Source organism: Corvus brachyrhynchos, unplaced genomic scaffold, assembly GCF_000691975.1.
Source record: "Corvus brachyrhynchos isolate BGI_N302 unplaced genomic scaffold, ASM69197v1 scaffold370, whole genome shotgun sequence".
In the NCBI taxonomy this organism is placed as follows: Eukaryota; Metazoa; Chordata; class Aves; order Passeriformes; family Corvidae; genus Corvus; species Corvus brachyrhynchos.
This window is the reverse complement of record NW_008235977.1, coordinates 4,431,159-4,444,208: the sequence shown is the minus strand read 5'-3', so window position 1 is coordinate 4,444,208 and position 13,050 is coordinate 4,431,159. Positions and strand designations below refer to the sequence as shown.

Here is a 13,050-nt window from a genome sequence, read left to right as displayed (position 1 = left end):
GTCCTTTTTCTCATTAATCATGATGCCAGTCTCTGCTGTCTGCAGACACTGGCAATACCCTCTGCAGGTAGTATTTAATGACCTGTCTCTGTCTCCTCTCTGCAGATCTGCTGCAAGAGAATGCTCCAGTTCTGACACTGTCACCATGACTTCCTCAGCTCTGGGGGTACATTCAACAAGTCAGCACAGCAGGCTCTAGCAGCTATGGAAGTTGCTCTCAAAGAATAGCATGGCCTCAGTATCACATATAAAATCACATTAAAAATACATCTCAAGGTCCATCTCATTGCACATCTAACATTAATCTCAAGCAAATATAGGCCATATGAGTTCTAGATAAAATTCTAATTTAATACGAGAATGAGTTTCACAGGAAATAATTTCATTATTAAATTGAGTAACAAAAGTGTTCACCAAAATGCCACTTTTACATCAAAACTGGAGATGCAATTATCAAGTTCACTTACAGTTTGATCTTCACACTTTCAAACTTGCTTGACATGCTTAGAAGCCCATTTTTTTTGTAAACTTCTTTGAAATACAAAGCCATTTAGAGATAAAATACAACTGCATTCTTTTTCCACTGCATAATTCCCATCAAAAATATTTCCAGCGCTTCCATTTCTAATGGAATGACCTAATGAAAGTATCTGAAAACAGATGCTTTTCAAATTATCCTCAAAGCAAAACGGCTGGTTTCGTCCAGACTGCATGATGTTGCAAGTCCTAAAAAAAGATTATCACCAAGCTCCCCTCAGGTAAGTTCACTTCGCTCTATGCACTGTGCATCATCCACAAGGAATATAGAAATAAACCTCTATAAAAGTCCTTCTGTTCCCCTATTCAGGGTAAACAGACCTTAAGTACTCAAGTAATTTGTCCATTTTGATGGAATTACAGTATGGTTGTATGCAATTCTGTGATGATTCAGTGCAAACTGAAAGGTTAGATGCCCATACTTGGTGCTGTACAAAGACCGCTAGTGAAAAACCTTGGGGAGGGATACAAAGACCCTGATGAAAAAAGGCTTCTCTTTTTGCTGCCACAAATAAGTTCATTTTGTTATTTTGTGAAAGATCATGCTGGCAGTTTTCACTTCTTTGAGACTATGTGTAACTTAATGGCTAGTGAAGTGGAAGATGATGATGAAAACTAGGATCTCTGATTTCACCCACACGGCACAGCCAGTTGGCAATATAGCATCTCTTCAACAGGCTCAACACATTTCCAAAACTCTAGGCTAGTGACCATCCACAGAAAAAGGTCAAATGAAAGTAATTCAGTTTCATGGCCTTCTGAGTCCTTTCTGCTTCTGCTGATCCTCCACCACAAATACAAACTGCTTCTTGGTGTGCTGTTGACATTCCATAAACATCTCTTCTGTCTCTTGATCTAAATCTTCTCAGATCCTTCCATATGGGGCACAAAGGGAACGACACTCCTCTTTGCTAAGTCTAAAAGTTTCAACGAGGGGACTTGCCTTTTCAGATTAATCATAGTTCACAACATTCAGCTTTGAACAGTCTTTCCTTCTTTTGTAAGAATTCCTGGTGTGCCTAACAAGTCAGAAAGCCGTAACATCACACTGAGATTTGTCCCCTCACTTAATATATGCTCTGTTCACCTACTGCTTTTTCAATACTGTCAAAAGAAAAACTTGATATTTCTATTTTCACACTACATTGCTTCATTGTCTTGACTCTCCCGCCCTGCCTCCTGTATTTTTATACATCACTTCTTTTGCCGCTGGAAAATTCAGCTGTCCTCTAGCTTTCAAAGTCACAGAGAGACAAAAAATTAATCAATTAAAAAAAAAATTTAATCTGTCCTTGAGAAGAGGAGGTCCTTTTTCATTTCCCTGTTCCTAACATCAACATACCTCTTAGGAATCAAGCATAAAATATTAAATGCATTTGAAAGAAAATCTTGATAGATATGAAAAGCTATTTTTCAGCTTGAAGTTATGAAGCAAAATTATTATTCCATATGCATCCACAAATAAAAAAGGAAATTAAAGCTTCAGTGATTTTGTTTCAAGATGATTCCAATTTAGTTTCAGGTGACTGTGTTTTTAAGATCAGGACATCCTAGGTCAAAGGAGGGTCTATACTGAAAGCCTGTTTAATTGAAAGTGTGACAAAGTATGCATAAAACATTTATTTCCCTTTGACTTCCAAAGCAGCACATAGCCTAGCTTACAGAAGTGTACATACTATATTGCAGAGAAAAATATTTTTGTTGGTGAGTCCATATCAAACAGAAGGGTTTGTCCCAGAACTTTCATATTCCTTCCATTTTATTTTGTGCTATGCTTCAGTTCCTTTCACACACCTGTATCTCAACCACAACTCCTGCACAAAGCTGTAAGAGACTTACAACCACAACGCGGGGCATAAGCAGGTGAGAAATCGTTCTTACGACATCAACATGTACCCAAGGAAGAGAATAACATGGAAAATGACACAACTAAGCAGCTGGTGCCAGGTACCTGCCCACCAGACCCAGCTAGGAAGGTCTGCTAGTGGGGAACAAAATACTTCTTGTTACAACATCATAAAAGAACGATACCCAGAAATTACCTTTCATCAGTTAACATTCAATTGGCTTCAAGTAACAGAAAACAGGAAGAACTGCAGCACTGCCCATGGAAATAGTTTATAAATACAACGGCATCAGAGTTCTTGTGCTTGTGGGCTCTTAGTAATAAATGGCAGCATACAAGTAAAAGTAAACCTCATGGCATTTCGCTCAAACCATTTAATATGGTTTTCTCTTACACTATTTGCATTTTTTTTTCCACTTAAATTGAAAATTCATAATTCACAAAGTTAAAACTGGTTACCCCTGTGGGCCTGAAGCACACCCAGTCAAAAAAAATGCAGATGTAAGCAAATTTCAGCAATTGCCATAAGGCTGACTGAAGCCTGGCTCTCTAGATTTGCACAGGAAACCTTTGTTGTATTTGGCAGCCACTCTCTTGTGGAGCTCTCAGAATTTTTTTTTGTCCACAGACCTTATTGCTTAACAGAGGTTGAAAATTCAGCCAAAAAATGTCAGTTGCTGATACCTTTGCTATTTTACTTTGACAGCCTAGATTATTTTGGATATTTCCAAAGCTACACATCCTTTAGGACAAGATTATTTAACTTGCAAACTGTAACCTTTGGTCCTGCTCCTCAACCCTGACAATTACTGAAGAGCACAGATTCCACAGAAGTCATCGTGTGGCTAACAAACAATCTGTTTTATAGAGAGCCTGAATACGTATCAAATTCTGCCTTGCCAGCCAAGTTCTGCAGTTCCTCCTATACCAACATGTAAGACACTAAACATTTCCGATGGCTTTCTCTCGTCCATGCAGGAGTGCCTGGAAACACTGCGGTAACAAAATACCCAGTCTCTGGGGAAGGGAGGGTCTCAAATTGCTCAACAGCCAGTCTGCTGGCTGACCAAACAGAAGATTTTCATGGCTCTGGCAGGAGCTCTGTCTGGCCTTTCACAGCCAGTAACCATGAGTTCTCCTAAATCATGACAGCTGCAAGTCTTAGGGAAGAATGGAGGCAAAATATTTATCCACAAATGTCAAATATGATCTTATTTATTCATCCCTGAGATAGGAAATACCTATGTGGTATGTCAATCTAACTGATAGAAGTGGGCATGTGGCAGAATCTTGCTGAAATTAAAGGGCATTAGCTACCCAGACACCTACCTATTAAGGCAGCAAAACAGCAGGACACACCATACCCTAGATTGTGGGCTGTGCTGGGGACATTTTTCTTCAGAGACAGAGGAAACTTCTAGGGAGTGTCAGTTTATTTACCACTGATACTGATAAAGAAACTAGTGAAATATTTGAAATTTGGAAGGAAACAATTTGAAAATGAAAAAGAATAGTATGTTAAGCAGGAAAAATATAGCAGTAGCACAGTAAACACACTCAGCTTCACAAAAAAAAAACCAAAACCCAAACATATAACACATTTAACAGTTTTACTGCAGTGTACAAGCAGAATAGCACTGAAGACAATGAAAGGCAATTGTGAATCTAGAAGTGAAACTACACAGAACATACCACAAGAATTTATACTAATTACCTTCAAAGAGGATAGAATAGAACTTGAAGTAATAAGGCCAAACTAAAATCTGCCATAGAAACCATAATAGCTTGAGGATGTATTAACTTACTCACAGCAAGCCATGAATTAAATACATAGTCAAGATAGGAGAAGGCATTTACATGAAAGAAAAAAAACAAACGGAACCAAGACAAATAAGCAAATAATTGCAATGAAAAAGGGTTTGGGTAAGAATTTAGAAGAACAAGTATCTCAGTAAGATTCTCTCTCACAGGAGCAACAAGTATGGACGCTCAGGTGAATCAGATTAAGATTACTTTTACCACAATGTACAAAGAATCTAAATCAGCATAAATTTACAAAGGTGCCCTAAAACAATACAACCTAATGTGCTTATTCAAAAAGACTTATTAGTCCAACAGAAAGAGAGCAAAACTATATTTAAGCATAATTTTGAACAGAAGACTGACTTAGTGTTCATGAACAATACCAAAGTAATCCAAATGAACAATTCCATTCCACAGAGCATTTTCTCTCACCTCCATTTAATTAATTAGAAACTGTATCCAACATCTGGTAAATTCCACCACTTCTGAGACTTCTAAAAGAAGGGGGGTCTAACAGTGTTTGCTCCAGATGAACCAAAAGCATGGTTTGTAGCAGCTTCAGGTTCTTGCTGCAATAATGCATTTCAGGAATAGCATGAAATAAGTCCAGAAGTTCATGCAACTACTTGTGTTGGGATCCTTCAATAAGACCTGCCATCATTTGAAGACAGCAAAGACTGTGCTACTGCTGCCTTCAAAAATATGGTGCTATCCTTGTTAGTTCATTGGAGCAATGCCTTCCTCCTAAGCCACAAAATCAGCTGTAGTTCATTACTATGAACTCTCACTCTGTCAGGGCCCTCCAGGTGCACCATGTGGATATAGAGCACGCTGTGCCAGTAGAACATGCAGCCTTCAGAAAAAAAATGCCTTAATTAAAGCTACAGAACATTAGCAACATCAGTGATAGCAACAATTGCTAAAGGCAACATGAGCCTAAACCCAAAGGCAATCTTTGTTCCACCAGCTACCAAGTTCTGGCAAACTTTGGAAAAGAGTATGTGAAGGATATAATGGATGTGCACAGCATTTTAGAAGATCCTTTAGACAGAATTAGTGCCTGTGGATGAAGAATGTGAAAAGAGCAGGTATGCAGTACTACAAGTGAGCAGCCATGTCTGGGTTAGGCAGGACAGAATTTGGAGGGTGTAGCGCCTAAACCACATTTCACACAACCTGTTACTTGCACATTAGCTAGGAGATATTCTCCTGTTAATTTACACTTTTCAGTTCAATAGGCCTTAAAATACAAAGCTATTCCATGATGACTAACTGTTGTTTCTAACAGTTACAAAGCCCCAGTTCAGAATACATCATGGTTCATGCTGGTTTTCTCCTGTTAGTTAAAGCAGCAGAATTTACTCAGGCTACTAAAAACATTGTGCATTAAAAGATACCACACAACTCTGAAATAAACAGCACACTTGGACTCACTCTTCCCTCCAAAATCCTTCTTTCAATAGAAATCATGGTAACAACCATTTGGCAACAAAGCAGTTTTCCCTGCTATGAAACTCAATACAACTGTTCAGAAAAAATCCACTCTGCAGCTGCTGCAAGAGAAAAATCCAAACCTTAACAACAGGCATCTGGACTTGGTGCTTGGAAATAATTTGGGAAATGAGTTTTACCTCAGTTTGAATACACTTACAAACTAGAGTTCTGTTGGCATTTTTTATCTCAGAGAAGACACAAATAGCAAAGGGAATCCACCCTTCAGAGTCAGTCCATTTGTGTCAGACAGATGCCACAAATGCCAAGGCATCAGTGCAAAATTTAGGAAAAAAGTAGAGGGTACATTTCTTTTAAGAAATAGATGTATGAGAGAAAGGAACAAGTAACCCTGCTAGCTGCAGTATCAGAAAAGGAAAAGTGGATATTTACTTGACCCATTACATTACATTACTCAGGACACCCACCAGTTCTGAAGTATCACTAACTCGGATCTATGAACCCTTGAGGCTCCTCTTAGAGTTCTCTCCCATTAAAGATAACCACCTCCAGTAAGGAATATTTTAAAATTAATTAATGAAACACTGAAGAAAAAAAGAAGAGTCTATGCTTGCTCAATGAATTCCTTCTTGAAAAGTAGTGCCGTGGCTATCCTGATGAACTAATGCATAAAAAGTACATTGTTTCCATGAGTTCCAAGATTTTGCAATGCGACTTTTCACAAAGACACTAAAAGCTGCACCAAGATCCCAGTCTCTTAGGCCAGCTATCATCCCATCACTGGGCATGTAATCCAGTGCTGGCCCCTGTTCTTGCTGGCTTCAAGAATGGGACAGGATTTTTTAAAATGGGATGATTATCAGTAGTAGGGAATTAACACAAGTCGGTTGAGAAGAGAACAGTAAACCTTGTATCTCCTGCTTTGTTGTTGGAAACACTTATAGCAGGAGAACACTGTTTACACACAGTAATGCATGGTTACAGCTGGTTTGTATCAGAGGAAAGGCTGTGAACATTTGTTAGACTACAGGCACAACATTTCTAAAAGACTGAGAGTCTCTCCTTTTAAGCCAGAATCTTTTTGTAACTATTGCAGTACTTACCTTCCCTAGGTGAAGAAAGCTTTGTCTCCTCTGCTACCAGTAAGAAAAAAATTAAATCTTCAAAGACATGAGACAGGAGATACTAAAGATTCAGCAGCTGCTTAACATAAATAAAATGGAGGCCCATTTTAGCACTGCTTCCATTAAACTGTATCCTTGCTTACTAACACCCACTATTTAAAGAACAAACCCTTGAAGCAAGACCTCCACATACAGTAAAATAGAGTATGCCTGTCTTTTTGTAGCAGAGTCTCTGCACTGAACAGTTCCAGTTCAGAAGGAAGTTAGAGGTGCAGGTTCTGTTTGGCTTCTCAGGTTATTTTTTGAATACTCAACATCTGTTTCAGCAGTTATGAGTTGCTCCGTTCGCATTTTTGTGGAAAGGAAAAAGTGTCCAGCAGTAGCCAATGCCTTATTGATAACGTAACTTAAAGTCTTTAAGTGTCATAGCTAATTAGGAAATACTTATTATCATTTATTTCAGAGCTTCTTTTCATTACCAGAATACAGGAGAGACACCAGAACACAAAACCAGCCTCACGCCTCTACACCTGACTGGTATTAATAAGCAGTTAATAGCCATGGGATTTGACTGGCATTGCCATTACAAATGTGTACAAGACATCATCTCTGTTTTTCAATTAGGAAAATGAGCTGTATAATGCATGTGGAGCCACACTGTCTCCACGCTATTGGGTTAATCTAGAAGACTCTTGGCACTTTACCTACCAGGCATTTGTTCCTCCAGTTGAAACCCTGACTCTTCTGTAAATGCCTTGGTGTAAGGCACATACTGATGCAGAAAATGCAGATGATGCACTATGACAGCTGGTGAGGGGTCAGTCCAGAGAGATGGTCCCAAAAGGAATCGCCTTCCTGAGGCCCAGTGTCTTCCCTCAGCTGCTGTGCAGGAGGGCCGGTGCAGAAGCTGTCAGCTCTTTAGTGATTGTCAGCTCGTGATTTCAGCTCAGCTCTGCAGGGCAGCCTCCAGGCCAGACCAGAGAGAGACGAGAGGCCCGTGTAGCTGTTCCACACAAGGCAGCTTTATTGGTCCGTACCCAGCAAAGGGAAGCCAGGGATGAGCATCTCTCTGCCCTCTCAGGGGCAGGGGGCTAGCTCTTATAGGGATACAGGGGGTGGGTGTCAGAGGGTAAAGGCCAATGGGCTACAAAGGATCTGCATAGGGTCTCCCAGAGGGTTCTGGGTTTGTCTTCTTCTCTTGCCGTAACTGAAAAGTGGCTGCCTTTCCAGGGGAGTTCTCCTGGGAGATTGAACAATCTCCTTATCTCAGCAGATGTCCCTCCAGGGCAGTGGCTGGGCATACCCTACAATGCACAGCTTGTAGAAACCACCATATGGGAACACATACCCAGGACCATATAGAGTCGCCACAGCAAGGCTAGAAGGTTATTCGTTATTCACAACCTGGATACAACAGCCCAGCTGTGCCCGTATGGAGGTCAGTTGGTACCACATCTCCACAAATGCCCTTTTCAAGGGAAAGGCACAATCCAATGAATGAAGAAAAGGTCAACTACATCCACACCACCCCAAGGTGAGCTCCTGCTGTCATTATATGTTACAGTATTTTCTATTCTAACTACTAGAAATGGTCAGAAAACAAATTCTATTCCCTCTTTCCCATAAAAAGAAAAAAAAAAAAAAAAAAGGAATGCATGAAATGGGAAGAAATTTCAGTGGAATCCATGTTGTCAAATTCTTATATGAAATATCCATTTTATTTACTTGCAAGGCTTCTCACTTGTGTCATTACCTCCTTACTAGGTAACTGATATCTCCTTATCTTAAAAAGTTGGTAACAAAAATTCCAAACAGCTCTATCATCAAACTAAATGTACTGCAGTACGTATTGGCCAATATTTCCAAGGTACTTAGAGAACTTGTAAAATCAAACTAGTATGGGATGACATCATAATCAAGAACTCTGTAGTATTAAACAGTTTATGATCTTCAAAAGAAAAAAGGACATTCAAATCAACTATTTAAATTAAACTGAAATTATACTGTTTACTCTTTCACAATTTATCAGACATCAAAACATACAGACGGGAAATTATTTTAAAGAGCAACTTCAGAATCACTATCAAGATTCAAATTTCCATTTATAAAGTTTGCCTCTACTCATTCTCACCATATGCTTAGTCCCCCTAGTTAGAGATGTTTCTAAACAAAACTTCTTTGATAAAGTGGTTTAAGTGTTTACATTTGTTTTGCCATCACCTGTGGAGCACTGCTAAGGAAACAGAGCGTGTCACACAAGAGAGTCCCTCCAAGGTGCCTGCCTTCCCTTTGACAGCAGCGGATCCCGTAGGAGAACATCAGTGTGCTGTTTATGGCAAGGCTGGGTCAGAACAGAGAGCTCTGAGGGGCACCACACCTTTGGCAAGCTCCCCTTTTCGGGGGCTCTGGACTTCAAACACGGAGTTGTTCATGTTGCAGTCGTTCTTCCAGCACCCTCTAGTGCTGACGGCGGCTTTGACTCGTTTCTATAATGGGGACACCCTCTCTCTATAAACCAAGCCTCCCCTCCCCGCACAGCTGCTTTGCCAACTTGAAAACTATTGATGTGTCCTGCTGCAGGACCTTCCCACAACACCACGTGTTCCTGCCGCATACCCACTTCTCACCTCTGTCATGTTAATTTTTCTTTCAGCAAATGAGATGCTACATTTTGTGTACCACAAAGAAAACAATGTGATTTCCCTTCAAATAAATATATTCCCCAAACTGAAGTCAACATATGAGTAGACTGTCTTTGCTTTAAGTTTACTTAGGCAGATCAGTACTCAATTATTTGAGTCAGTCACATCACCTCCTACATGAAGGCATTATTTAACAAGCAGCCTTTCTTAGCACTGATTTCCTTACAGAAGACTTCAAGGCATGTATTTCAGAACCCTCTTGTCTTTGCAGCCACAAGCTGGTTGAGAAAGACACAAAATGGAAGACAAAAAGCCATTTGAGAGCTACTGTGGAGTTTACAAACAGAACAGATTTTGAAGTATACCAGATACCTTGCCCCATGATGAAATGTTGGCCAACCAGCATCCCAGTGGGAAAGCAGAGTACAGGGGACAACAAGGGAGTTACCACAGCTCCCAGGCTTCAGATAGTGATACATAGCTAGATATTCTATTAAGGAGCAAGGCTGAGATCACATAGGGTACAGGAAAGTAAGAAACCTGCTGAAAAAAGTCAAATATAAAATGTAATTAGCATTTCAAATTAGACATCTGTCCTGTGTTGTACCACTGACTTAATGAACTGCAGCGGTACTGTAGTGTATCACACCCTGCTTTAAGGGACGGTCATTCTGCTTCCTTGAAGTCACAGTGTTTTTTCCTCTTAATCCCTCTTACACTGTATTATTTCCATGGGATTTCACAAGTGTTGGAACAGTTTAGAAACTTACGGTCTAGACAGAGTACATAAACCTAACTAGTAACACTTGTTTAGAAAGAACTTGACTCTTGCCTGAAGGATTTCCTTCTAAGTTGGTAACATATTTAAAATTATTCTATTTTTATTTACAACATTAAAAATAGATGTCTCAGAACTACAGCTGCATTCTCCCCAACTAGGGAAACTATAGTTTACCTATAATTACTTACACAAATACACAGTGAATTCTAAATGCAAACAATCTTTGGCCAAAACTATTTGCCATGATCTATGAGCTATTTGCCCAATTCATTGCAATACAATTTTTTTTAAATTTGCAAAAATACACCTTGTAATACTTACAATCACATTCAATTGATTGATTCCTCCTAAATAACCAACAGCTGAATACACTAGAATCCTTACTGAATCAAGTTACTTCTTTGGGAAAGACAAGAGCAAATTTCTGCAGACAGACAAACCTATGAATTTTGAATACTGGAAATGTAAATTTAAACAAATAAATTATAAAAAGCATACAAACCCACCCCTTCAAACAAATAAAAACAAACAACAGGTAAGATTAGTTTTGCTGCTTACTCACTTGAATACCAGATAATACTTTCAATATCTCCTACTGCCTCAATTTCCAAAAACTGGGACAAGTAAGCTTTAGTTCTTTATACACCTGTGCACTAAACCACACTTAAAATACAGGTTATGACAATGAATTAAAGGCTGAGTGCATCTAAAAAAAAAAACCAACTTTTTTTTTAAAACACACCATGTGTGTTCATTATTTATTAATAGTTATATATAATTATGTCTCATATATAATTAATTATTTACAATTATTATTATTTCCTAATAAATTTATTGCAGCTATTTTAACTTTGACTACAAAAGCCTTTTAAACTCTGCCATAGTGACCCAATCTCATTCACAGTCATGTTCCATATTTAGAATAGGACTACTAATAACTTTGGGCAGCATTACTTGGAATTACACAGAGCATCTACAGTTGAAAAAGCCCTGTGTATAGTAACAAGCAAGCAGTCTTTTGTTACTGAAATCACATTAATTGCAGCTGCATTACTGGGTTTTTCTGCTGAAGTGTGGGAAGGAAAATCGAATTAATTGTGCTTCTGGAGGCAGAGAAACCCAGTCCTGAAAGCAGTGGCAGTGCTGTGGGAGAACAGTGCTGTGCACTGGTGCTGGTGGTATATGGTTTGTTTTATCTATCTGTGCTCCTGCCCTAGGATATGTTTGGGGGTAGTCTTGATCTCTGCATGGTTTATCAGCTTCAAAGCTTATGGCAGATTTCCTAAAATGATAAAAATAAATGTGCATTGCAAAAACATATGCATGAAGATGCACAAGGTATTTGCCTTTCTCCTTCATTAAGGGAAAAGATGAACAGGCCAAGTTTCTGTGCTTTAAATAGACTTGACTATGTTTAGTGTAGACCTGGACTAAAGAGTCCCATTCACATAATAGTGTGGATTAAAGGGACTGTCCTTTCCTAGAAACCTTGCTTTTTTCCCCCTATGACAGAACTCTGGCTTTACTCAGTGCCTCTGGCTCAGAACTTGGACATGATGTACTGTCCCATACAGGAGGAGCACTAGCTTGCATCTGCCTTTGGGTTCTAAAATATTCACCAGAATGAGAGCATGACACAACTGTTAAACCCAACTGCAATTAGGCAGAACTTGTAGATTCTGCTCTCAGCTCCAGAGAGAGTGCACTGTTTAATTGTCAAAGCATCTGAGATTGGCAGCCAGGTTTCTGGGTGCATTGTGCTCTCTCACACTCATCCCCCGTTCCCTATGACCACAATACTCCACGGTGTGTGCTACTGTCCCTACACAATCCTCAGTTAACTTCTGAACTAGGATTCAGTCCGCAGGCAAGAAAAGGACATAACTTGGTTTACAGCAGGATGATCACAACTACCTCCCCCAGAACGCACCTGTCCCTATTACTGTCTGTGAAGGGCGACTGTTTAAAAATCAATTACAAGCATACCAGAGATACCTTCAATGGCGTAAACAGCCGCCAAAACTACACAGCTGCGCAAGAACTGCAATTGCTGTTCCAAAGCAGCAGTGAAGGGCCCAGACACCATAAATCACGGTGTATTCCAGACATTCACATTGTTTCTAACAGCGGTTTTTCTCCAGATACGAGAACACGATGTGCTCCGTAACTCAACAAACCCACAGCTCGTCCACGTCGGCGAACGAGGGGGGTTTTAGCAAAGCTTACCCATCAGTTTCCTCTGCTCAGCCTTTCTGCCCACTTAAACAAGGGAGTTAACGCATTTTTCTCCTCAGACAGGCGCAATTCCAAACCCAGCCAGAAGACTCTCCCTTGCAGTGCCCTGGCAGCCCGTGCCACGCCCTGAGGTCAGGGGGGACCGGAGTGCTCAGGGAGTGACAGCGGCACAGCCCCGCTCAGCGCTCCCGCCGCCTTTTATCCTGGGAATGGCCGGAGACAGCGGCCAGGGGATGTTTCAGACGAAGGGCTGAGCATGGCAGTGGGCACGAGCAGCATCCCCCGGGCAGGGGCAGCAGCCCCGCAGACGCCCTACCTCCCCAGCTCCCCGCACTCACCGGCGCTCTGAGGGGCGCTCGGCAGGGGCACTAATGGAGGTTGGAGCGCCCTCTACAAACTATCTGACAGGAGACTGTGGGCAGGTAAGGGGCGGGCTCTGCTCCCAGGCAACCGACGAGAGGACACATTCTCAAGCTGTGCCAGCGGAGGGGCATTAAGAAGAATTTCTTCAGAGAAAAAGTGGTTGTAAGGGGTTGCTCAGGGAGGTGGCGGAGTCACCGTCCCTGGAGGTGTTTAAGGAGAGTCTCGACGCGGCACTGGGTACAAGGCTCTGGCTGATGAGGGGGTGTT

At 40.7% G+C, this 13,050-nt stretch overlaps 2 protein-coding genes across 2 annotated transcripts in view; one reads left to right on the top strand and one right to left on the bottom strand.

Annotated features, from left to right (window-relative positions):
* The window catches only part of COL5A2 (collagen type V alpha 2 chain), a 172,133-nt gene extending 159,639 nt beyond the window's left edge, over positions 1-12,494 (bottom strand). The window contains exon 1 of the mRNA XM_017728964.1: positions 12,412-12,494. The gene's annotated coding sequence lies outside the window, so the exon portion shown is untranslated. The remainder of the gene's footprint in view (positions 1-12,411) is intronic.
* A 90-nt stretch (positions 12,495-12,584) lies between these two features.
* Positions 12,585-13,050, top strand: part of WDR75 (WD repeat domain 75) — a 20,025-nt gene continuing 19,559 nt past the window's right edge. Inside the window, exon 1 of the mRNA XM_017728982.1 lies at positions 12,585-12,842. The gene's annotated coding sequence lies outside the window, so the exon portion shown is untranslated. The remainder of the gene's footprint in view (positions 12,843-13,050) is intronic.